Genomic DNA, 25,276 nt, shown 5'->3' on the forward strand with positions numbered 1-25,276 from the left:
AAATAAAAACGTACTGTAAATGTTCATGGGGAAAAACATGCAAACACAGGTAGCGTGGGGAGATTTTGCAAGTGCAGAAAATATGCAAAGGCTGCTATATCAATGTGTTCCTCCTCTGCAGTCCTTACACAGAGTAGGAGACTGAACATTCACTGGCAAAAAGGAACAGAAATTGGCTATCACCCCAAGGAAAGTAGAATGCTGTATACTGAACTCTGAACGATTGGAAAACCAATGAGTGGATATGGAACGTGAGAAGAATAAGGAATCCTAGTCTGGATAAAGAAAAGAAAGGGAAATTGCCAGATTATTGCGTAAAGAAAACATGAGGATGTCAAAATAACAGCCCAATCCTAACTAAATCCTGTGCAGCAATGCAGTGGTGCAGGCTACTCTGCATTCTGTGGGGTTTTTTTTGGCTGCTGGAGGTTTCCTCAAGGGAAGGGTGTTTTGTCAGATTCCCAGTCCAAGCTCCACCTGGACAATTATGCCCACTTTGAGCTAATTAGCTCCCCTTCCTTCCCCAAGAATGACCTTAGTTCTGCCCTGCAGCACTGCTGGACCCCACCACCAGGGTAGCTAGCCTGTACAACCTGCAGAGGTCCTCCTTCCTCCCTTTCCTGCCAGCAGCTCCTCCTGCCGCTACAGCAGCACCTTGGTCCTCCACAGGTCTTAGGCGTGGCAGCCAAACACCAATCTCAGTGTCTCCAGCAGTCTGTTCCAGCAGTCTCCAAAGTCCATTCACCAATCAGTCCAGCCACAGTTCCAGTAGTCCATTAGCCATCAGTTCCTCAGTCCAGTCCTCAAGCTTTCCTCCTTCTGCTACCCACACCAAACTCTCCCTTCATCAGGAGCTTTTATGCCTCAGGGCCCTGTGTAGCACACTGTCTGCTGAATGCCCAGGCCTTACCCTTAAAGAGGCCACTGCTGACACCACTAGTCCCCAGCCAGTAAGGTGTTGCCTCGCCATGGTCCATTAACCTCGCGGGGTGCGTGGGGTTTAGGGTGAAAACCGACAAGCGGATCGACAACTCTGCACCATGCAATAGAAAACAAAAGCTCCCAGTGTGGAAGGGATTGTCACTCCCGAATCGGCCTTTTAAGCCACACTAGATGCTGTTCCAGAACCACCATTCAGAGTGCAATATCATAGTCTTTTGAGAATGAAGGTTGCCAACAGGCTGACACCACATCCTACCTCCTCGCCAGATCTTCCACAATTCCAATACAAAGGGGACATTTGTCAGTCCCACCAGCTGCAGCAGATCAACTTGGACCTGTGCCAGGGATATCACTGGTGCAAGTCTGAGTTTGTCCATGCAGGCAGATCAGGCACAGGAAGTGGGTTGGGATTTGGTGTGCGCCATCATCGTCGAACTTGCCCCTCCTCCCAGGCCTGATCCATACAACTCACTCCATCTCCTCCCTCATTCAACCACCCTCACCACACATTCAATCACCCTCACCACTCTTCCACATCCCATTCTGCCCCCAGCACCAGGCTCACCTGCTCCAGCAGGACTCTCACTCTGCGGGCTTGAACAAGAATGCTCCAGCCAGTGGTATAGCTAAGGGAGAGCAGGGGGGCAATTGGTGCCACACCTGGATACCTGGGGGTGCCATTCTGAGGTTTGGAGAAGCCAAACATGGTCTTCTGAGGGCTCAGAAGGGCTACTGGAAGCCTTAGAAACACACTTCGAGTTTTTGCAAAAACCAAAAGTGCTTCGGGGGGGGGGGGGAGTTAATTTTTTTTTGCCCCAGGTACCAGATGGTGTAGTAATCCAGATAGGATTGGGCTGTAAATCAACATTCATTCTTGAGGTGAAACAAGCATTATGGTGGGCTTGAGTAATGGCTTACCATCCAGTGGTTATTTTCCTCCCTTACTTAGCATCATGTATCTTCAGACCACGTCCCAAGACAAATACTAAACCCTTTTCAGAGAACGTAGAGCCCAATCCTATGCATGTCTACTCATTAGTAAGTCCCATTATAGTCAATGGGGCTTACTCTCAGGAAAGTATGGATAGGATTGAAGCCATAGTCACTACACTCAATGTGTAGAGCTGCTCCACACATTGATTGAGTTCTGAATGCAGAATCTATTCTTACACAAGAAGCATGAATTTTTCCCCCCAATGCAATCTGTACCCTGCATTTTTGCTGGGTACAGAGTCTATGTGGATGCAGCTTGCATCTGTATAGATTGTACGCAGATGTCTCAACCAACATCTATATGCAAATGATCCCATTCCCACTCCCTCCACCCCAGTTGTCTGAACTGGGCTGTGGAACTAGCAGCCTGTGGGGAGAGTGGCACCAGACATGTAGATTAACCACACAACCAGCTGAAAGTATTATGCATTGTGAGAACAGCAGAACACCTTGAGATTCCTGCAATCAGCCAGGGAACATTTAATTGGGGTGAAATAAGTGGAAATGAACTAATTAGGTAAACCTGCCTTCCCTTTCTCCCCTTTCCCTTGTGTCCATTTTTAAATTGCTAGGCTGGGAGCCTTCTGGGAAAGAGTTCCGTCTTCTCATTCTTTCTAAAGCACCATGCACATGACTTGTACTATATATATATGATATTAATATTAGCACCAATAAGTGCATTGGAAGCAGTTTGAAGATACATTTTCTACAATTCCCAGGCAGAGAGTGTATATTTTACCAGACTTTACAATGTTTGTCTTCAAATATCCTCTGTAAAGGATCCAGCACAAAACCTGGATCCTTGCCACTTGAAACAACCAAAAGGATAATTCATCACTTATCTTTGACAGCATGGCTGGTGGTAAACTTGTTCTTCACCTAGCTTAGATTCATCAAGAAATCTAGCAAGAAATCTCCACAAGAAAGTTGTTGGTCCTTCAGAAGAATGGAAAGGCCGGATTTAAAAGAACAAAGTAAATAGTTTTGGTGACACAGCATATCATCCAGAGGTGGTCCTGGACTTTTCCTCGCCCAGGGCCATCTCTGTCTTTGCTGCCTTCCTGCGTCGGAAGTAATTGCGGTGACATCACTGTCACCGCAATTACTTAAGTGTGGCTGCCTCCTCTGTTCCCCCTTTGAACAAAAGGGAGAAGGAAGGAGGCAGCCCAGCTTTTTGTGTAGCTTCTAAGCAGTGTGAAAGGCTCAATTGGAGCGTTTTGGTGCCAGTGGAGTAGCTAATGATTGTGTCGCCCAATGCCGAGCTCAAAATGGTGCCCCTGAAGTGATGTTACAACCAGAAGTGACATCATGCCTGAGTTTTTTAAAAAGTGAAAATCGGGGGGGGGGGGATGCACCTTCTCCCTTCCAGGAGCTCACCTTTTCCTTTCTTTTGTTGTGTAAACTGTATGGTGAACATTTAATGTTGAAAAGTAGCATATTATTATTATTAATTATTATTATTATTATTAAATCTATCTTCCTTCAAGGAGTATAATAGCACAATCCTATGCATGTCTACTCAGAGGTAAGTCTCATTGTGTTCTATGGTGCTTACTACTAGAAAAGTGCATGTAGAATTACAGCCTAAAGCTGCTGTAAATGAGACTTTCTTCTATAGAACAGTACAGTTGAAAAAGACAGTGGGCTACAACAACACCACATGACACTGAGCTTCAGCAGTGGATCTCCCCAGCCCCATACCCGGGGCAAAGGTCCGTGATGGCACCCCCTGCGGGCTACTGCTGCCCCCCGTGCAGAAATCTGCCCCCTCTACTCACCTGAGGCTCACGGAGCCTCGCATGACCTCCACCTGCGTTGGACAAACCTCTGTGATGTTCCCTGATGCTTTAAACTGTGCTTCCGGAAAGTGGAAGCCTGGTCCCCGTCCCCCCCCCGGAAGCCTCACAGAGGCTTCTGCAGGGCCCTGGTGTCTTGCACCTGGGGCTTTTGTCCCATCAGATCTTATGGTAGATCTGCAACTGCTGAGCTTATAAATGTTGTAGTTTTGGTGCGCAGTGACACAATGAGAAATTTTAGGAGATCTCTAATATTTAACTAAGGTGGATATTGATAGAGCCTGGGGATAGTAGTTGGCAACCTTCAGTCTCGAAAGACTATGGTATCGCACTCTGAAAGGTGGTTCTGGAACAGTGTCTAGTGTGGCTGAAAAGGCCGATTCGGGAGTGACAATCCCTTCCACACTGGGAGCAAGTGCAGTCTGTCCCTGGTCTGTCTCCCTGGCTATGGGCCTTCCTTCTTTGCCTCTTAGCCTCAGACTGTTGGCCAAGTGTCTCTTCAAACTGGGAAAGGCCACGTTGCACAGCCTGCCTCCAAGCAGGCTGCTCAAAGGCCAGGGTTTCCCACTTGTTGAGGTCCACTCCTAAGGCCTTCAGATCCCTCTTGCAGATGTCCTTGTATCGCAGCTGTGGTCTACCTGTAGGGCGCTTTCCTTGCACGAGTTCTCCATAGAGGAGATCCTTTGGGATCCGGCCATCATCCATTCTCACAACATGACCGAGCCAACGCAGGCGTCTCTGTTTCAGTAGTGCATACATGCTAGGGATTCCAGCACGTTCCAGGACTGTGTTGTTTGGAACTTTGTCCTGCCAGGTGATGCCGAGAATACGTCGGAGGCAGCGCATGTGGAAAGCATTCAGTTTCCTCTCCTGTTGTGAGTGAAAGTCCATGACTCGCTGCAGTACAGAAGTGTACTCAGGACGCAAGCTCTGTAGACCTGGATCTTGGTATGTTCCGTCAGCTTCTTGTTGGACCAGACTCTCTTTGTGAGTCTGGAAAACGTGGTAGCTGCTTTACCGATGCGTTTGTTTAGCTCAGTATCAAGAGAGTGTCGGAGATCGTTGAGCCAAGGTACACAAAGTCATGGACAACCTCCAGTTCATGTGCAGAGATTGTAATGCAGGGAGGTGAGTCCACATCTTGAACCATGACCTGTGTTTTTTTCAGGCTGATTGTCAGTCCAAAATCTTGGCAGGCCTTGCTAAAACGATCCATGAGCTGCTGGAGATCTTTGGCAGAGTGGGTAGTGATAGCTGCATCGTCAGCAAAGAGGAAGTCATGCAGACATTTCAGCTGGACTTTGCTCTCAGTCTGGAGAGGTTGAAGAGCTTTCCATCTGATCTGGTCCGGAGATAGATGCCTTCTGTTGTAGTTCCAAAGGCCTGCTTCAGCAGGACAGCGAAGAAGATCCCAAACAAGGTTGGTGCAAGAACACAGCCCTGCTTCACGCCGCTTCGGATGTCAAAGGGGATGTCAAAGGGGATGCCTGGGGATGCATATCACTTATAAATGTTTTGGTGGGGGGATGCATATCACATTTGGTGGGGGCACTGGCTTTCAAGTGGGCTTCAGTGCATGGATGGACCTTGACCAGTGAGGAAGTTTATCAGCATCAGAAGGGGAGCAGAGACAAAAGAAAGAGGGAGAAAAGAGAGAGAAGGTCTAGGCAGAATTTTTAAGGATGCATGAGATTAGAGAGACTGTTCAATCTCTGCTTGAAAATTGAAGAGAGTAAACTGAAAATAAGACTGAGTGAGGAATAAAAGAAAAACAAGCGGTTGTTTGAAGACATGATAGGATACATTCAAGGAGTAATAATAAGAGATATAAAAACATAATAAACACCACTAATTTTTTCCATAATAGATTCCTTTTGCCACAGTCGCTTCAGTTTTGTGGCATAGAAGGTATCTCTTCTACTGGGTGTTAAATGTGCTTTTTAATTCCTTCTGATGTTTGTAAGCTGTTTCCAGTCATCTGACATTTTTAAATGCAAAGGTTTTTTTTTCCTTTGCGTATAAATAGCACAAGGAAATGATGGAAGTTATCTAAATTACAACCACCCAAATGTGCGATTCTATTACCTACTGTGTCAACTCTTTCCCTGAGGTTGAGGAATAGTTTTGAAAATTGAATCTAACACTTGGCATTCTGATGAGAGACATGAGCTTTGCAGTCGTCCTTGGGGTGGCTGCAAAGAAACACTTGGTGCATGCATCCATGCGCGCATGCATGTGTGTTCTGAAGTTTAGAGTACAGTATCTTATCAGAAGCTTTAGCAGTCAGGTGAGAAGCACACTGTGGGTTAAAACGATCCTTCTACTGTAACCATCTGTATAGAGCAACCAGGAATTATAGCCTCAAAGGGTCAAAGTAAATTCGTTCTAATAAGAAGGAAAAAATGGGCTTACACACTTTGCAAATGGAAATATTATTGGATAGATGTAAGCTTACAGCAAGTCTTCTGTGTTAGCGTCCTTCTGAAACAGTTGGTTAACCCCTTGGCCTTCTAGCCTTTTATCTTCTTTAATGGACAAACAGCTCAAGGTCTTGCAGGCTCCCAAGTATTCCAAACTTTTATAGCCATTTTGCAAGCATGCTTCCTGTGTGCCAAACTGTGCCATTGCATGAGAGCGGCAGAGAGTAATTAATTCATACTTTACCTTTAATATCTGCCGAGGATCTGCTTTGTCCTCCAGTTTTCCTTCAATGAGAACATGATGTTAGTCACAAAGCCTTCCCAGAACGGCTCCTGCATCAGACAACCCTCAGCAATTTAACAAAGGCTGACTACCTTTTGCAGGTAATAAATACATTATGATGATTGATCTTGTAGTTTATATATTTTATGTGGCTATGCCCTCACTTTACTTATATGAGGGGCCAGGATGGACCAGAAGCTGAACCACAGATATATTGCTTCTATTAACTCATTCATTAGATGGAAATTCTCTTGGAAGGCATGGCTCCACATTCAACTCATTTTTAATCATATACTCATTAAGGTTGGGTAACAATTGCAATGAGCATTATTAGGACTGATCCAATTATGAGAAGGCAGGAAATTAAAATCAGAATATGGGTTTGAGAAAAAATCACATAATTACTAGAGCTACTGCCATTCCTACAATACTGATTCCAACCAGTGATTTCAGGACTTTATCCGTACTATTTACTGTTGGATCTGTGAGGCCTCCCTAGGGTGGGAAGGGCCCACCTGGCCTTTCCGACGGGGACCCTCTTGTGGAGGCCTCAGACTAGTTCTCCAGAAGAAAGAGGGTTCTATCACCCGGCTCCCCCTCTTTGCATTGGCAGCATTTGCCAGTCAGGAGCAGGGGCTGCTGTCAGCAGCTCCTCCTACCTGCTCTTCTAACTCCCCCCTGCCTTGTCATCCCTGGCCTCCAGGTTTATGTAGGCCAGGCCAGGCCCCTCCCCTTCCCTCACAGGGCCGGTACAAAAAGGGCGTGTCTCCAGGACTGCCCTCCCCTGGGATTACCACCTCCTCCCCTTCTCTCTCTGTTTCCCTCCCACCTCCTCTCACCTGGAGCTGCCAGGGTTGTTCCTGAGATGGCTGCTACCTCTGCTCTGGTCTCTGCCTTTGGGGGGGTGGGCTGGCCCTGCCCACCTGGGTCCTGTAGCTCTGCAGATGACATCGGGAGGTCCAGCTGTGGGCTCCTGACATCATAGCCAGGTGCCCTCCCCGGCAAGGCAGGTTCCGGCTGGTTGGGTGACAGAGTGCTCCCCTTCTGCCCTGAGGCGGGGGGAGGCCCAGCAGCTGAATGGCCTGCGTCCTGTCTCCCCCCTCCCTCCTCCAAGGCGGAGGGAGAAGCGGGGGGTTCGGTGCGCAGTGTTCTTCTGCTGCACTTTGCCACCCACAGGAGTGCCCAGGCAGCGTATGGGGAGGTGGCCCCATGTTCCACCGGCTTCCTCCCTGATCCTCTGGCCCAGAAGTCTTCTCCCTGGGTAAGTTGGGGACCTGTGGGAGGAGGGGAACCCTGACAGGATCATTGGAAACCATGTAAGTATACAACACTGTTAATAGCCATTGCCATAAAGGGCTAGGTTCAGAAGAACCTGAACCCTTTTCGGGCCCAATCCTATCCAATTTTCCAGAGCTGTTGCAGCCGTAATGCAGCCTCGAGGTAAGGGAACAAATGTTCACTTACCTTGAAGAGGCCTCCATGACTGTCCCTCTACTGCAGGATACAGTGCACATCCCATTGGCACGGCTGCATCAGAGCTGGAAAATTGAATAGGATCCGGCCCTTAGTTATATAGAGAAGACAGCAAATTTTACACAGTTTACTTACAGTGCATGACTACTCAGTCCATTACAACTCAGAAGTCAGTTCCATTGTTTCATGAGACTTTCTCCCAGGGAAGTGTATATAAGATTACAGCCTGGCTGCAATCCTATGTACACTTTCCTGAAAGTAATAACCCAATCCTATCCCCTGCCACTTCATAGCATGCAGCCATGCCAACAGAGCACACTTTGCATGCTAAGGGAGGGGGGGAAATCTGATGACCAGCAAAAGGTAAGTAAAACTCTTTTTGACTAACCTTCTGTTAAGCCATCTGATCACCTATGGTCTCCTTGGACTTGCATCAGCTATTTTGCTGATGTAAGTCTGAGGAGGGGGTGGGGCAGGCTGGAAAATCAGGGATAGGATCCAGCATGCACATTTGCTGCCAAGACCCACCCCCTCTAGCTGCACCTTCCTCCTGCCCCTGTACTGAGTTAACCACAAGGCCCCCATAAGATTATGTCAGTGATTCCCAAAGTGTGCATTGCGATGCTCTGGGCTGGACATCATGAGGCACTGGAGGCAGCTCAGGACTGGGCTGTAAGCCATTAGTCATGACTTAGGATGCAATCCTATCCATGCTTACCTGGGAGTAGGTCCCGCTAAACTCAGTGAGATTTACTTCTGAGTAGATGTACATAGGATTGGGCTGCTAGTCCTACTGAAGTCTAACTTCCTTAGTTTTCTTGACAAACTAAACTTGGGATACAATCCTAGGTAAAGAGATGTGATGCCATGAAGTCCCCAAGTTTATAGATGAATGAACAACCAAAAAAGGATAGCTTCTCAAGGGAGGATGTTCCATACCACTATAGACTGCACAATTTAAACTTGCTGCTACAGTCGGACTTTCTATCACAAGAAACAAAGCACTCTGCTACTGATTATAAACCAAATGCTCATTTTAAGTGTCTTTACTCCTTTCTTATAATGTTTCTATTATCCTTGAGTGCAAACAAAAATCTAGCACTCTAAACCAACAAATGTGTAGCAAGCCTAGCATAAGCTATTTAGCTTGTCTTGAAATCCCAAATAAGATTGCAAGAAGCATAAAATGGATCGTTTTGTTACCATGACTGTAACTAACGCCAGAAGCTAGATCGCTTTTAGTGTGTAGACGAAAGCTCAGGAAATGCAATATGGGAAAAGATAAATCAGAGCCCTCAAAAAGCCATTAAACCATAAGTGTTAATTTCTTTGGTTAAATCTTTCTTCTATCACCTTGTTATATATGAATCATTACCTAAACGTGAGCAAGTGGTACTTTAGAAATATTAAAGTCAACCATTACGCCTTCTTGAATAGGTCAGCGGCTTATGCTTTCAATAAAAGCTGCCTAAATGCAGTTGTTATCTTAGGAATGGCTTAAAAAAAAAGACAAATATACAGAGAAGGGGAGGGGGAGACGAGCCAAGAGGAATGATTTAGAAATCAAAAGTCCTGACGTATTTCAAATGGATCTCATTGACTTTTCTGAAACATTTTGAACAATTGCCGTGGCCACTGGGGTACCATAATGATATACCCCATTATAAAATGTAGCGCTAAGTAAATGTAGGAGTAGAAATTTAACAATTGGTCGTTTAATGGCTGCAATTATGGCAAAAGAATAATGAACCTATTAGAGAAGAGAACTGGCAATTACTCTAAAGCTTATTGCGATACAGCTGTGGAAAAAAAGTAATACAGAAGCGTGCTTAAAAACGGTTATTAAAGAGGGATAATGCATTCTGTTTACTCTGACAGATTTTTTTTTTCCTTTTCAGAAAAGAAATGAGGCTTTTTGGTGATCAGACGTGGGAGCTTAGACGTGATGAATCCTACTATTTAAAGGTAATATATTTTCAGATATGCCTTTCCAGGTATAAATTATGACTGTCCCATGACTATAAAGGGGAAGATTTACCAGCACATACAGACAGCAAAATATGTTGAAGCAGAGGCAACTAAGCCCCTCTGCACCACCAAACAAATGCAAAGAAGTGTAGGATTTTTTTAAAATTTCAAATGGTCCATGTACTTTTTGTTTATAAATAAAATTGTTAGAATGCTAATTGCCTCAAAGAAAAATGAGATGGTCCAAACTATTATGGAGCCTCCTGGTGTTCCAAATACATTTTTATTCAACCTATTAAATACAGGAATGGGATTTCTGCTCTGAACGCAGGCACTGTTGGAAAAGGGGGGGGGGAAGCTACTAGAAAAAGGGGGAAAGAACATGAATTACTTTCTTGATCAGATTCAGATTTATCTTGTCTAGCACTCTGTTACCAATAGTGGTTAGCAAGATATCTCTGGAAGTTCACAAGCAAGGCATGAAGGCAGTGGCTTCTGTCTGTTTGATCCTAACAGTAGTCCCAGGTATGCAGTTTCATTTAGATAGCATGGCCAGTAGCCAGTGATAGGAACTAGCCTTCATGCTGAGACAGACTGACTTGGTGGACAGCACTGGACCCTCCACTGATTCAAAGGGGCAAATGCCCTGGGAGCAGACTCCACGCACCTTTAGGACTGTGTCAGAAATCTTACTGAGGCTCCCAACACGGTTGGAAACTCTTCCAGAAGCACAGTTTAAGAGCCCTGGGAAGCTTCAGTAGGCTTTCGCAGTGCGCCCTGGAGTCGCACAAGGCTCCATGCGCTCCAGCTAAGTTGGGAAGTGGTACTGTGCGGGGGTATGTGTGTGTATATGTGTGTGCAATCACAGATCTTTGCCCTGGGGCACCCCAAGGGGAGGTCTGCTACTGTTGGTGAAACAGTGCAAGGCTGCAATCCTATATGCACTTACCTAGGAGTAAACCCTATTGAACTCAACGGAGCTTACTTTTGAGTAAATATGCATAGGATTGTACTATTAATGTTGCAGTACCAGCCATTATGAGAACACTATGGGTTGCTGCATTGGCTTAGAATCATGGAGTAAGAGACCCGTAGCATAATAGAAGCATGACACAGTTCCAATACAGAAGACTAGAAAGCTGTGGTCTTAAGAATATCTTGAGTTTGTGATATTCCAAGTTGTTCCTGTGAGGGAATACATGCTGCATTTCTCTCTGACCTGTACCAAACAACCTCCAAGGAAGGAGTGAAGGCTCCTTTTATATTATTCTATCACAGGGTATAGGCCTGCACAGAGATCAATTGTATCATCCATACAATTGACCTCTTCAGCAGCCTGCAGAAATAAATTGTATCATCCATCTGGTGTGTGTACAGGCCACTATATGATTCTGTGCAGTTGCTACATCGCAGCGCTTGCAATGTCTGGACAGAACCCACCTCTTCGGTCAACTCTTGGTGGAACTAGATTAAAAAGTGTATTACACAAGTTCTCATGGCTGCAATTCACCACAGCTGCAGGCACACATCCATTGTGACTTTGTATTAGATATGAGCTGTAGGCAGTTGTCAAGTGAGAGCTAGGAACTGGGACTTGAGTCAAGACAGGGGTTGAAGCTGTGACATCAAGTTGAGAGACAGAACAGATGGAGTGGCAGAGCCAAGGGACAATGTAAGGCTGAAACTTTGCCCAGAACAGGAAGCCTTTACTGGCTCTCTTCTTGTTGAAGCTGAGTGGGTGAAATTACAGAAACTGGGTGCCTTGCCACACAGGAAAGAGGGTCCCTGATTCAAAGTCCCGGAAGCTTCTGACCCCTTGGAGAAATGCATTTCTTTTTACACTCCCACAGTGGCAAATATCAGCATCCCTACACTGCCACTGGAAGTATGAGGAAGCTCTCAGGACCTCTTCTGTTTTGTTACTTTTATTGATTGGTTACTACTGTTCCTCTGCCTTTCCAGCAGCTTACTATGCAGTTATAGCAAGTAATAGTGCTAATCATCACGCTGTGAAAATCTTCATCTGCAGATTTCTACATATCAAGTTGTTGTTAAAAGCAAAGAAGCAGACCAAGTCAATTATTTTCTGGTCAGTTGGCAACTCTAGCACTTTCAGTTTGGACTATAGATTCAACCAGCCCTACCCTCTATGTGATGAAGGGCATAAGCACATCTCCCCCTCCCAGTGTGCTATTTCCACTCCATGTAATTATGGTGTGGGAGGGTAATTTGAGCTGACCATCCTTTGCAACTATGTGTCTTTGGGCTGGTTCATTAGGAAGTCAGGTGGCATGATGTCTTCACATCCTTCGATGTGTCATGAGTTGGGTCAGTCATCTATATCATCTGAACTGGCTTATGATTTTTTTCAGTGCAAAATGCGAATATAACAGAAAAGGTGCTAGCAGCGGCAACACTGCTGACAGCTTCTGGGGGAGGAGGAGAAATGATTTTTAAGACAGTCAGATCCAGGGGAGGGTAGGAGGAAGGGCTATCCAACAGTAATGCTCTGCTTGCCACGTTCTCCTTGTTGACAACGCAGCATGGAAGATTCCATGCTGAAGTGACAGCTACAGAATGAGGTGCTGGCCGTGGGCACTGAGCTCACCACCCCAGTGTGGATCTCCTTCAGATATGGGGCCCAATCTGCCCTAATTGGTCAAATTGCCCTAAGGCCGGCCCTGGTTATTTCAGTGGCCCATATCCATGCTAGTAATATGCATCAGCTCCATTTTCAGTGATGTTGCTTCTGAGTGCCAGATGCTAGAGACTAATAACAAAGGATTGATACCATCATGAATGTCTGCTTTTGAACCTCTCTCTCGTGTTTAGGAAACTTGTCTCTTTTGGAGTTCAAACACTAGCTAAGCTAGCTCAGTACTGCCTGCAATGCTGCTAGCAGCTCTCCAGGGTGTCAGTTACGAGTCTTTTCCAGTCTCACTGAGCAATACGAGGGATTAAACGGGATCCTCTGTAGATAACACATGCAACACAATCACATGTGACTCAGGGCCCGCTCCAGACCCATTCACATCAGCATACTGCCAGTGCACACTGTTGCAAATGTGCCATAATGTTTGTGCCATGTTTGTGAGCCCTTACCGCAGGTCCAGAGCCAGAGGTAGCCCAGTGTGAGCATGCACTGGGCCAGTTCTGGTGCTAAGCCTGCATTCTGTTGTCTGGACGGCCTGGCAGCAGCAAGTTTAATAAGGGTGTGGGGGGAGGGCAAGGACAGGGCGGGGAAGGCGTGGCATGGGCGGGCGGGAGGAAGGCAGGAGGAGGGCAGGACTGGTGTCAGGCCATGTGGCCTGACACCGCAGTCTCCGATTCTGCAGTAGCTCCAGAACTTCCATAAAATAAAGTAGCCACATTGTAGGTCTGCTACCCTTACTCTGGGAATGGAAGTCTCCTTCCCCCAAGGAGCCGCTGCGGGCTGCCCAGTTGCGCTCAGGATGCCGTGGTAGGCACTGTGGCACTCTGGGCAGCTCAGGATTGGGTTGACAGTCACCTTCATAAGCCAAATGCTGAGCCTCACAGCCACTGTGTTGTCATGTGAGTCTGTAAAATCCAGGACCATTCCACTTCAAGAGTTTGTTATACTGTTGAGAGGAGAACCACTGAATGAAGAGAGACTATTAGCTGGATGGTACATGTGGAGGGCAATTTATCCCTTTGCAGTCATTCACATGACTTTATGGATAGTCCAGGGAGATGTCTAAAATTATTTCCACGACTAAGGCTGCAATCCTAACCACACTTTCCTGAAAGTAAGCCCCATTGAACAAAATAGGACTTACTTCTGAGTAGACCTGGTTAGGATTGCACCCTAAGACAGCCTCTCCCTGGTTGATGTGATCAAGCTGTGAGAGCTGCCCTATAAAGGGAGTGTATTATAGAGTCCTAGAGGCAGGTGCAAGAGTATAGTAAGGACTGTGAAGGTTGATTAACAACTTCTCATGGTAAGCAGGGATAGATGTTTGGGAGATGATTGTGAGACATCAACAGAAAAGACTTTGATGAATAATAAAACAAGAGATCAATCACAGCCATGAGACCAGAATCTTTCTTACAGTTCAGGCTATACTTGTTTACTCCGATGTAAGTCCCACTATATTCAATAGGGCTTACTCCCAGGTATACAGGATTGCAGCCTTCATCTGCATATACAGCTGACAATTAATGGATATTAAAGCCGTTTCTACGAATGAGACTGCGGTTCAAACAAACTGCAACAGTCACATTCCTTAAGGATTTCAGTTCAAAGGTTCACTGACAGAGTGTCTATGAATACAAATGACGGTTGCTGTTTATGCCGTCTTATATCTCATGCTCATGCATACACACATATCTGAGAACAAGCCGCACCACCCTACGCAATAAGGGGGAAATAAAAATGCATCTACAACAACAAAGTTCCTATCCATCAGCATTCATCTTGCCTGCTCCACTTCTCTGTTTTTGAATATTTCAGAATAATACTTTCCTCTGCAGAAGCCGAGATAAATGGAAGTTGTCACACCCACTTCTAGAGCAGCAGCAAAACGGAGCAGAAACATTTATTGAGACAAGCTGGTTTCAAGGTTCAAGCTCGGGTCTCAGATTGTTTGGTGTATCACTGATCCGCTGCTCAAAGAAATAGTTTATGTTGCTCAAAGCGCCTTCCCTAGGCCATCGTTAGACAGATTAATTTTCATAACAAGCATCAGTCATGACACTTATAGCTGGCTGGTAAGCTTTTTTCAGACTTCCTGTTCTCATTTCACCAAGATGCAAATCTTATTGACCTTGAATATATTACTCAAACATGGTACTGTCTGAATATAATCGGCTGATACCTGCATCCCTTGCTATCTACCACTGACTTCACAGTAATAATTACACAGGCTTAGCTATGAATGGGCAGTCTGGCATAAATAATTGTTTTTCCCTTCCTACATCCACTCATCAAACTTTGCCTAAAATTGTTACTGTGGGATTGATCATCACAGCCAGAAGAAAACTTTATCCACTGAATATCAAAAGTTTTTGCTGAATAGTTACACACAAATAGCATGAGACTTTTATTACATCATGCTATTATTGTGGGGTGGAAAGAGTGCCGGTGAGGTAGACTTGGATTAAAATCCCTGTTGAACCTTGAATGTTCACCAATAGCCCAATGCTATTCCCCCCCCCCCATCATTCCATAGTAAGCATCTGTACCAACAGAGCATTTACTGCATGCTGGGAGGGGGCACCAGAAGGTAAATCAGAGGTAAGTAAAAAATGTACCTCTTGGTAGGTCTTCTGGTGGCGTATGGGTCTCTTCAGGCCTGTGCCAGCTGCTTCCATTGGCACCAACCTGGAGCTCAGCAGCAGCTTGCCATTTATGGTGGTGCTGCACCATTTACAATAGTGGAATACAATATCCACAGTCATAAATGAAGAATAGGATTGGGCTGTGAGTGACCTTGAGCCAGTTACTGTCTCTCAACCTCACCTACACTACAGGGTTGTTGCAGGGATAAACTGGGGTAATTCCCATATACCCTGGTCCAAGTTTCTTGAAGAAGGGCCAAATACAAACGTAACAATATAATGCTAACAACAAAACTGAAGGACACTTACAGGCCAATCATTTACTTATTTATTTGGAAATAAGTCTACTGTATTCTTGGGGCTTCCTTCAAAGTTAGGGTACAAAAGATTGCAGTCTCCATAGAATGTCTTCAGTTTAAATGTTTCTCCATCACAAGCTGAAGAGGCAACCCAAAATTTCAGGTTACAGTATAACAAAGCATCTTGCCTCTACAAAAGTTCAAGTGCTTGCAGTAGAAACATCACCAAACACCTGACTGTCCACACAGTTCCCACTAAATCTACAATATTAAAATTACAGTTAAAATGAAATAAAATAAGCAGGAATGTTCCATACCTCAACAGACTTTGAATGTATGACTAGCAATTCAGATTGCTTAGCTAGAAGTTTCCTGGAATAGCGCTTTAGGTTTGCAATGTCTTTAAGCATCCAGTCAAGATGAAATCTCTACAAAAGACAGTGGAACCTGGTATCCTGGCTTACCTGACAAATGAAGAGTCCTGCAAGAACAGCATTTATTTGCATATTGGGTCAATATGACTAATAGGCAAGCAGCTACAGCTGCAGGAACAGAACCACTTCGTGAAGTATCCATGGAAATAAGTGAAATTCAATTGGTACTAATTGAAAATACAAATAATAGATAAGTTTTCCTGCAGTCTGATCTTATGTATGTTTAATCAGAAGGAACTGCACTGAGTTCAGTTAGATTTACTCCCAAGGAAAGGAGTGTGAATATAGCCGCAGTCTTAGATGCTTAAATTAGATGACCTCACATTATTGTATAAGCCCAGCTGCCAATCTTTGTTCTGTCTATTATGAAGGGACTGTCAGAATGATTTCAATCAACAATAGATGTGCTGTTGAAACAGGTATAAAATTTCATGAAAAAATATAGTTGCAAAAGCAAAAAACTGCTACTGAATGTGCTACTGCAGGCATCTTTATATATATATTTTTAAAAGCTTGACGTGAAAGCCTGTTTGCAGTTTGCACATGGCATAATAATGAAATTTGAATATAAAAGCGACAGTGTGTTTGTTCTTCAGCTTTGCACATATAACATGTCATTTTCCCCCCCAAATAACAATCTATTCAAAACACAGCGCTGATCGTGATGGAGTGTGTGAACACTGTTTTCATTTTGCCCACACCAGGAAGTAAGGGGAAACAGCACCAACGGCAGAAAACTCCACGGGAAACCAATTCATGGTTACTCCTCTGGGTACCACACATGCTTCAAATAGTAGTATTTGCCTTCTGTTCCTACTATTTGCCTTCTACTAGTGGCAAGAGAAGATCAATTGTTCTACAAGGCGGTATTAGTGGCCTTGGCAGTCAATCAAGTGGCCTGCATTACAAATATGACCCAGAGTGGTTTTTTTTTTTTAACTTTACAAAAAGAACTTTCACTATGATCTTTATTACTAACAGCTACCATCCTAATTCTGGTCCCACTGTTTTTAGCAGAATTGATTTCCAACACAGATATGTGTGGGAGCAGAACATGACTTGGGAATTCTAAGTACACTTACTTAGGAGCAACTTTTCTTCAACTTCGTAGTACTGGTTTCCAAAGATATGTACAAAATATTAGATAGACCTCTACTTCACTTCATTGGAGACTTGCTAGTTAACATGTCAAGGGGCTGACCTTCTATTTTTTGGAAGTACTGTATTAAAGTTAAAAAAAAATAAAGAAGAGAGAAGGTTTGTCTCCTGACTAATTTAAGAGCCTATTATACTTGTGTAACATATTTCACTTTGAAAAATGAATGTGCTTAGGAGACATACACCCCAACAAAATGAGCTTTCTATCATTCTCTGGGCTTAACAAATTTTGCCTCAGTCTCTGTGGACCAATCAAGTGTGCAAAAATCAAATGGCTTCCCTACCCATTGCTTTCAGCATGCCTTTCTCATGTGCCACCTTCCCTGGGTTCTCCTGATAAGCATACCAAAATTTCAGTGTGCAGAGGGTCAATTCTATATTTAATACCACCAAGTTTCCATTTCATAGCAGATCTTCTTCCCTTACCGACACCCAAAATGTAATTTTCCAACTCCTTTTTTCAAGCAGTAAGTAGTATTTAACTGGCAGAATAAATTCTCCATCAGCTGGATCTCCAAGTCACACCAGTGATATTTAGTAACTGATTGGAGAGGCCTTAACGCTACACCTCACTTCGATTTCCCCTGTGTCTCCCCCAAGCTGGCCCAGTCCACATAATAGGCAGTAGCTCAAACACATTCAAAACATCATGTTACCATTTTACAATTTCCACCTTTGCACCTGGGTGTATTGTTCTGATGTTTTGTATTGTGATGTATGCCCTGTTCTGTCCCCCCCTTTCTTTGCCAAGTTTTCCTAACTATTGGAAGTGCCGCTTAAGTGCCAGATCCTGGCCCCACCTCCTGCCCTCCCTTGGGAACGCTCAAGCTCCCCCATCCTGAAACACCTCCCTCCCTACCCTCCTCACATCTCCCGGACCCCTGCACTGGCCGAGCTCAACCAATGCAAACTCACCACCCCCAGGGCCTGCATTGGTGTGGGGAGGCCAGCACACATCTGTGCGCTAGCTTATCTCCCCTTATTTCAGGCAAAAGTGCTTTATGGCACTTTCGCGATGACCTTGGGCCAGCGCAAGGGACTTGCATCAGTCCAAGGGTGCCTCTGGATTGCACCCTAAGTCAGTGTTTCTCAACTAGTGGTATGGGTATCACCACTGGTACCTGAGGTGGTGTCAGGTGGTACTCGCAGGACCCCTAGTCACCTGTCACTCGGAATGTGACACAACAAACAATGGCAAGAGGCGCCAAAATATGCTTTTTCACACTCAAAAAAGCCCTTCTGCCCACACTGAGCCTCTTACTGGTGTTGGTCACATTGCATCTTGGCCTCTCAACACAGATGTAACTGGCAATGATGTCATTGTCAGTAACTTTCAGTGATACTTCAAATAGGGCAACCATATAAAGTGATACAGCAGAGGACAAATGTTGAGGACGCTGCTCTAAGTAAAAAAGGAGGGATGGAATGGCCAGGCAATAGTATGATATCATCAAACCTAGGTTATGTAAGCCCAAGCACCAGTGCAGGGACCAGGATTCCTTGGATAATGTCCGTAGCTAGTGATAGAGAATGTAATCCTAGCTAGATGCAGCAGGGAATGATTTTATTTTGCTTTGTTACTCCTTTCCCTCCAAAGCAGCTTACAAACTTCACCAATTTAGCTAAATGATGTTTTGAAGGGGGGTGACTGTGTTTTCCTATTGAATAGCATACCAGCTCTATCTCCTGGGTGCTACTAGTTACTGTACCTAAATTGCTCAAGCTTTTCTTTATGTCTATCTGTGACATTCCTAGATCTGTCTCCCGGGTTACTGACCTTAAGCTCCCTTCACCAAGAAAGGAGAGATGGGCTGGATGGGGTAGGGAGTGCTCAGTTCCTTCATATAAATGTATATAAAAGACAACCAAAAAGGGTTACAAAATATCCCCCACATTACTCAATAATAAATCCCCCCACATTCCAAATTCACAGAAAGGCAGTTTAAAATAATACAAGAGAAACACATTTTCACCTTCGAGTTCCAGACCAAGGAAAGATCATCCTCCTAACTAACAATGAAGTTCCTCCTTCTTTCCCTCAAACAAATCAGCTGACCACATTCCTCTCTTCAACAATCACAACCTTATACCAGCTGGGGCAAAATAACTACAGCCTCAACAAACCCATTCAGGATCTTAAAGGGGCCAGCACATTGTACCATCCAGCTAAATTCAGGCACTTTCTATCAACCTACTTGAACTTTTTTCTTCCATCTCCCTCCCCCCCAAAATTTTCTTTAATGCCCTTCTTTTAGGTTTTTAACAAACTAGATATATTGTGACTCTTGCCTTTCTAGTCCATGTTCACAGGTAAGTCAGTGCGTTGTCATGTCTGATTGCTCTTATAGTCACTATTGTGATATTTATTTTTAATAAGAACCGCTGAGATATGGTGCTTTCCTAGGAGAGGGCATGTTCCTAGATCCCCACCCCCAACTGTAACCTGGGATGCTGGCAGCAGTTAGAAACTGGCAGCAGATCTCCCCCCATTCAGCTGCTGAGCTAGCAAAAAGGAAATGGAGGGATCAGGAAGGTTTGCTTGAGTGCTAGCCACTAAGCGCTACTCTCCTTGATTTGCCTGCCTTCCCCCCCCCCCCTATGATCCCTGGCATGTATACATAGCTATGGCCCAAGATGAAGTGGGACCCAAAGTGGTGCCTTAATTTTTTGTTTTGTGGTCATATTACAGCGCCCTCCTCCTCTATGGTGCCTCTTTCTTGCCTGTTTGACATTTCTTCAGAGCAGGCTGGGTTTCCAGCATGCTCTGCCCAACTTGTTTTTTTTTAGAAATGGCCACATAGGAACAAGGAGGTTGAAGACATAAAAGTTGGGGGGGGGGTTGCCTCTGCTGCATCCTTGCCCACTCAGCCACTCCTTCAAACAGGCAGGACAAAGAGTGCTGAGAGTGGAGTTATCTGTGATCAGAACAGGAGTAAATGGCCCTCTGCTGCTTGTTTCTCCAGCACTGCTACTGTGGCTGTTGCTGGTAGCAGCAGCACAGGACAAGGTGGGCCACTGCTGCCCCAATCCGTCTCTCACTTGATTTTATGAAAAGAGGATTGGAGAGCAGAGTGACAAAGTGGGTGCGTGGGCAGAGGAGGTGGCAGCTTAGTGTGGGGTGCAAGGCATCCCTTGTTTGTCACCTGCTCCAGCCTGTAGCTTAATGCAGCTGCTTCATCCTGCCTCATGGGTGTGCCAGCCCAGAGTATACTTCAAAGAGATTCAAACCTTTTCTTGCTGTAGCGTCTTTGAGTGTTCAGAACCAATAAATCTCTTCTATCAGAGAGAGAGACATACTATATTTATCAGTCCCCCACAAACAGAGCCTTGTTCTGTGTGCTGTACATGCTTTTTTCAGCACATAATCTGTGATCCTTCTTTATACTATTCTGTAATATCCAGATGACCTAGACACCAAACTCTTGCACTAATAACTAAGGGCCCAATCCTATACAGTGCATGCTGGCTCACTGCTGGTGCACAGTGTCGCAAATGTGCTGTAAGACACATCTGCGGGCCCTAGTGCCGGTGGAGAGCTAGTGCTAGCCCAGCGAGCTTCAGAGTGCTGATGCTTGGCAGTTGTGTGGACTGCTGGGCAGTGGAGAGGTAGGTGGGGGTGTGGGGGGAGGCAGGGAGGAGGCGTTCTGGGGTAGGTGGAGGTGGGTGGAGGGCGGGGAAGAGGTGTGCAGGGGAAAAGAGTGCGGCTGGAGGGAGGTGGGACCGGTGGAGCTTTGTTCCACAGGATCCTAAGCCTCCGTTTCAGGCCACCGGTTTGAGGCTCAAAATTCTAGACGTAGAATTGAGTAGCCCCATTGCAGGGCTACTTGGATTACCCAGGAAAGGGGACGAAAGTTCCCTTCTCCCAAAGCGCCACTAGCACTGCCTGTGGAGTGTGCAGGATGCAGCTGCAGCCATTTTTGGCGCCACTGTAGCCCTGGGCACTGGGAGTGCAGGATTGGGCTGTAATCTGGTAGAAAAAAATGTTAAGCTTATGTCTGTCTGTATGCATGTATGTCTGTACTAGACTGAATGCAGTTTATGGTTTTTCATGTATCAGTTAATACAATCAAGCACCCAATTTATATATTTAGATTTTCAAAATCCATAAACTGGAAAAGCATTGTTTAAATTGGACCAGTATTTTTAAAACAAAAGTGAACCTATAAAATATAATCCAGTTAATCTATTTGCTCATATTTCAAAATTGGTTTATAAATTATTGGCAATACGTAGTTTCCCAAACTTCTTTGCCTTTGGTTATTGCAAATGTTGATAGTGATTCAGCAAAATGAATTTGTGTGAAATCTATACAAAAATGAAAATATCTGCCATTAGGTGTAGATCATAACAGCACAAGAAATTTTTGTTCATATTGTTGGCACTTTAAGTGTTTTTTTTTAAATGAAAAGTGGGATTGAAATAAATAAATTGGAATGGGGTGAATTTATCTGATTCCTATTTTCCTGAAAGTTCATAGATGGTACAATTTCTACTTTTTTTTTTTTACACAAAACAAAATCAGCAGCATTTTTCAAGCATTTTTTTAATCCTGACTTTCAAGATGAACCCTTTTCATATAATAATTTTAAAGTCATACCACTCTAATAATCCCTGCTTGAAACTGCCATTGAGTTAATTCCACTGAAGTTGTCTTTGAACTGCAAATGTCAAAAACGGTTCTATATTTCTCTAAGCACAATTTATCTCAATCCTGAAAAACAGAAATTAAGAAAAACTTCAAGCCAAGAACTAACAACATTCCCTCAAAGGAATAAACAAGACAACTAGAGAGCCGCTGTGAGAAAAAGGGTGGTGGACTAGCTGGCCTTTAACCTAATCCAGTAGGGCTTTCCTTATTATGTTAGTAACTGCAGTTTTTACAAATACCCACAAACACTCATGATTGTCAAAGAAATAATTTTGATTGTTATAAGCCCATACCACATACTTTATTGCACACAGATGCTATTGATCATTGTAAAAATCCCAGTGCTAGTTTGCTTGCAAACATTTGTTTTCAGAAGCAGCTGGGCAAATATACCCACAAATATACATTTCACAAAATTCCTAAGCAGAAGGACATCATCCTATGAAATGTTTAATTTAGGGATGAGTGAACTCTCCCAGTAATTTTCGGAATTAAACTGGATCTCTTGGTTGAATTCCAGATCTGAACCTACTCTGGAAGATTCTAAGCCAGTGGTTCCCAAACTGTGAGCCGTGGCTTCCCAGGTAGCCGCAGAAACCAACCACGGGAGCTCTGGAATCCTCATGAAAATCCTGCTACCCTATACAAAGTATATGATTGTAGCTGTTGAGTATGCGAAGCACCGCTGCTGCGTACTCAACAGGTTATGGGCCCAGCAACCTAACGCCTGCGCCAGCTGTGTTGAGCCTGTCTGAGAGCAACCCCGGTGAGTCTGCAGGTCCTGATGTTTACCCTTCCAGGACAAATGTTTCTGCAGAGCTGAGGCCAATGGCCCAGTAGGTTAAGGGAGCCACCAGTCCAAAAAGTTTGGGAATCACTGCACTCAGCCCTTCCACATTACAAATGATGTCACTGAATGACTTCTGGAGCTTTTGCATTCTTCTTCCCTCATGATCAGGATCTTGCTACCTCTACTGTCCCCTGGGGTTAATGGTGACTCTCCTAATGAAAACATATGGGAACACCCTATCTACTTGCAGAAGTTACCCAACAGAAGAAATATAATTTGTCATCAAATTTATTGTCATACAATTTATTGTAGTATTCTATTAGTGCTTCCATTGAGATGTCAACTACAGAATATGATTGGGACAGTGTGAAGTAGAAGAAGAAAAGATTGCACTTCATTAGAACAAAGTTTCCGACATGTATTCTTCATTGACTTCCCTACCTTTGAGTAATTAGATTTTTCTTTGTCAAATGGACACTAACGAGGATGTCTTTTGTCTTGGCTTTGGTTCAGTGACTAATTGTAGGACTGTAGGAGCACAGATGTTAATTGAATACTCAAAGTAGTATGTCAGATGCTGTTCCCTCCATTTCTGTACTTCATTCCAAGAACAACAGCTTCACCTGCCTACAGGGAAATACAAAGCAACAGCCAGATCCCATTTCAGGACAGCAGTTTACTCTATGTTAGAACTCTCTCTCTCTCTCTCTTTCTCTCTCTCGCTAATAAATACGTTACCAAAATGCTAAACACCCAAAATAAAACATCCCCAAATACCCACTGAAATTTATCTCCTGCCTTTCCTCTCACAATGAGATGCCTTACAGCCCAATTCTATGCTGCTTGGAGCACGGGGCTGCCTCACCACCAAAAATGGTTGCCGCTGCATCCTGAGCACTAACCAGGCAGTGCTGGTGGCACCTTGGGAGAAGGGGACTATCATCCCCTTCCCCGGGGTAAGGTGATTAGCCCAAGAATGGGGCTACTCGATTTTACGGCAACTCTTGGGTAAAAGAGAATCAAGAGTCTATGTTGGGTGGTGGACTCAACATGGGAGCTCAGGATCCAGTGCAGCAGAGCAAATTCCACAATTCTGTATACTATATATGCGCCCTGGGCATGGTCAGAAGTCCAGTGGTGCAGTTGAAGCTTTGCTGCTCTGATTTATGCATAGATGGGAGACCATCAGGGAATCCCATGCATACCAATCTGAGCTTTCCCAAATAAAAGAAAAGGTCAGATATAAGTGTAAGATGTATTCTGAAAAATATACAACATAAGTAAAATAACCTTACATTACTCTGCTGAGAACAGGAACATTAGCATTTGCAGAATTTCTTCTAGAATTCTTTTCCCTGTGCTTGCTTGACAAAGTGATCTTTCTAGACATTAGTAAGTGGGGAGGGGGGAATCTGCTAAAGTGCACTACTATTTATTTTCATTGTCAAATTTTGCTTCCTTTCCACGACAGTATCCAAGGCAGCTTAAGCCATTTTTGCCTAACATTATATATACACAATAGGGACCAGATGTGTACACCTGTGAAATGGGAGAAATGGGTTAAAATCATCATAAAAACAATTGTCAAATAAAACAGTAAATAACATAAGTGGGTCCATGAGAATAAAGGAAGGCATAGAGATAACAACTCATTTCATCTTCAGAACAGAACCTGGCAATGAAAACACAAGCAAACACCCCAGGTTTTATACCCCTTAGCTCCGCCCAGATTCCCCACGATTGGTTCTGTTGAAACACTAAACTAGAGGGCCAATTGGACGGTAGGATTTCCATCCACCACCCGATGGCCCAGCCATAAGACCGGGCCAATTGGTTATGCAGGATTTCGATGCTGCATAACTTGCATAGCAGCAACTGTTACCCTGCACATGCCTGATCTCATCTGATCTCAGAAGCTAAGCAGGGTCAGTCCTGGTTAGTACTTGGATGGGAGACCGTCTGCGAATACCAGGTGCTGTAGGTTTATACCATAGTCTTTTGAGACTGAAGGTTGCCAACCATAACTTGCATACATAACAATAAGAATCCAACAAACATCCACAGCTAAGAGGTACGGTCACAACACAGTTGCACAAGGCATAAGAAAAAACATTCAATGTGACTTCACATCTGAATAATGATTGTGCTGCAGCCATACAGACCTCCCTTCGAATACTGAGCCAGGCCTCTTTCTTGTTGCTCTGTGCCTCACCTAAGAAGGCAGAGATACTCATCAAAGGCTGTTAAAAAAAGATCAAAGGGAACAGGCTGGTTTAAGGTTTTATATGCTAAAAGCAGCCCTTAGAACTGCACCCAGAAACGGGCTGGAAGCACACACAGATCTTTTAGCACAAGTGAAATACAGGGTCATTACAACAAACCCCTGTTAGCAATCCTGCCATCAGTTTTGACCCAGTGAACATGTCTAAGAGCTGAAACAACACACAGCAGTAAAATGCATCATCGTGAGGTTAGAGTCTTGTTTCTACTCACAAGTAGCAGCTGCACGGGGTTGCTATCTAGATTGGGACCATGGGGTGGTGGTAATGGAATGTTACTTTTCTGCCATTTTTGCCCACTGAAAATCACCCCCGGAAATAGTTAATTAGCTCCCAGAGGGCCCTTTGTTATGAGGTCTATTGGTAAAACCAGTGTGGTGTTCTCAGAGTTCTCCTTACTGACATTCCAAAAAAATCTGCACCAAGCACTGGCCACAGCTTCCCATTAGGGCTACAATCCTATACACTGTATAGGGCAGTGGGGTTTTCCGTGCC

The 25,276-nt window shown here is 44.5% G+C and overlaps 1 pseudogene; it reads left to right on the forward strand.

Annotated features, from left to right (window-relative positions):
• Positions 1-24,369: 24,369 nt before the first annotated feature.
• Positions 24,370-24,486, forward strand: LOC136650824 (5S ribosomal RNA; annotated as a pseudogene).
• The last annotated feature ends 790 nt before the right edge of the window (positions 24,487-25,276 follow it).

This window comes from Tiliqua scincoides, chromosome 4, assembly GCF_035046505.1.
Source record: "Tiliqua scincoides isolate rTilSci1 chromosome 4, rTilSci1.hap2, whole genome shotgun sequence".
In the NCBI taxonomy this organism is placed as follows: domain Eukaryota; kingdom Metazoa; phylum Chordata; class Lepidosauria; order Squamata; family Scincidae; genus Tiliqua; species Tiliqua scincoides.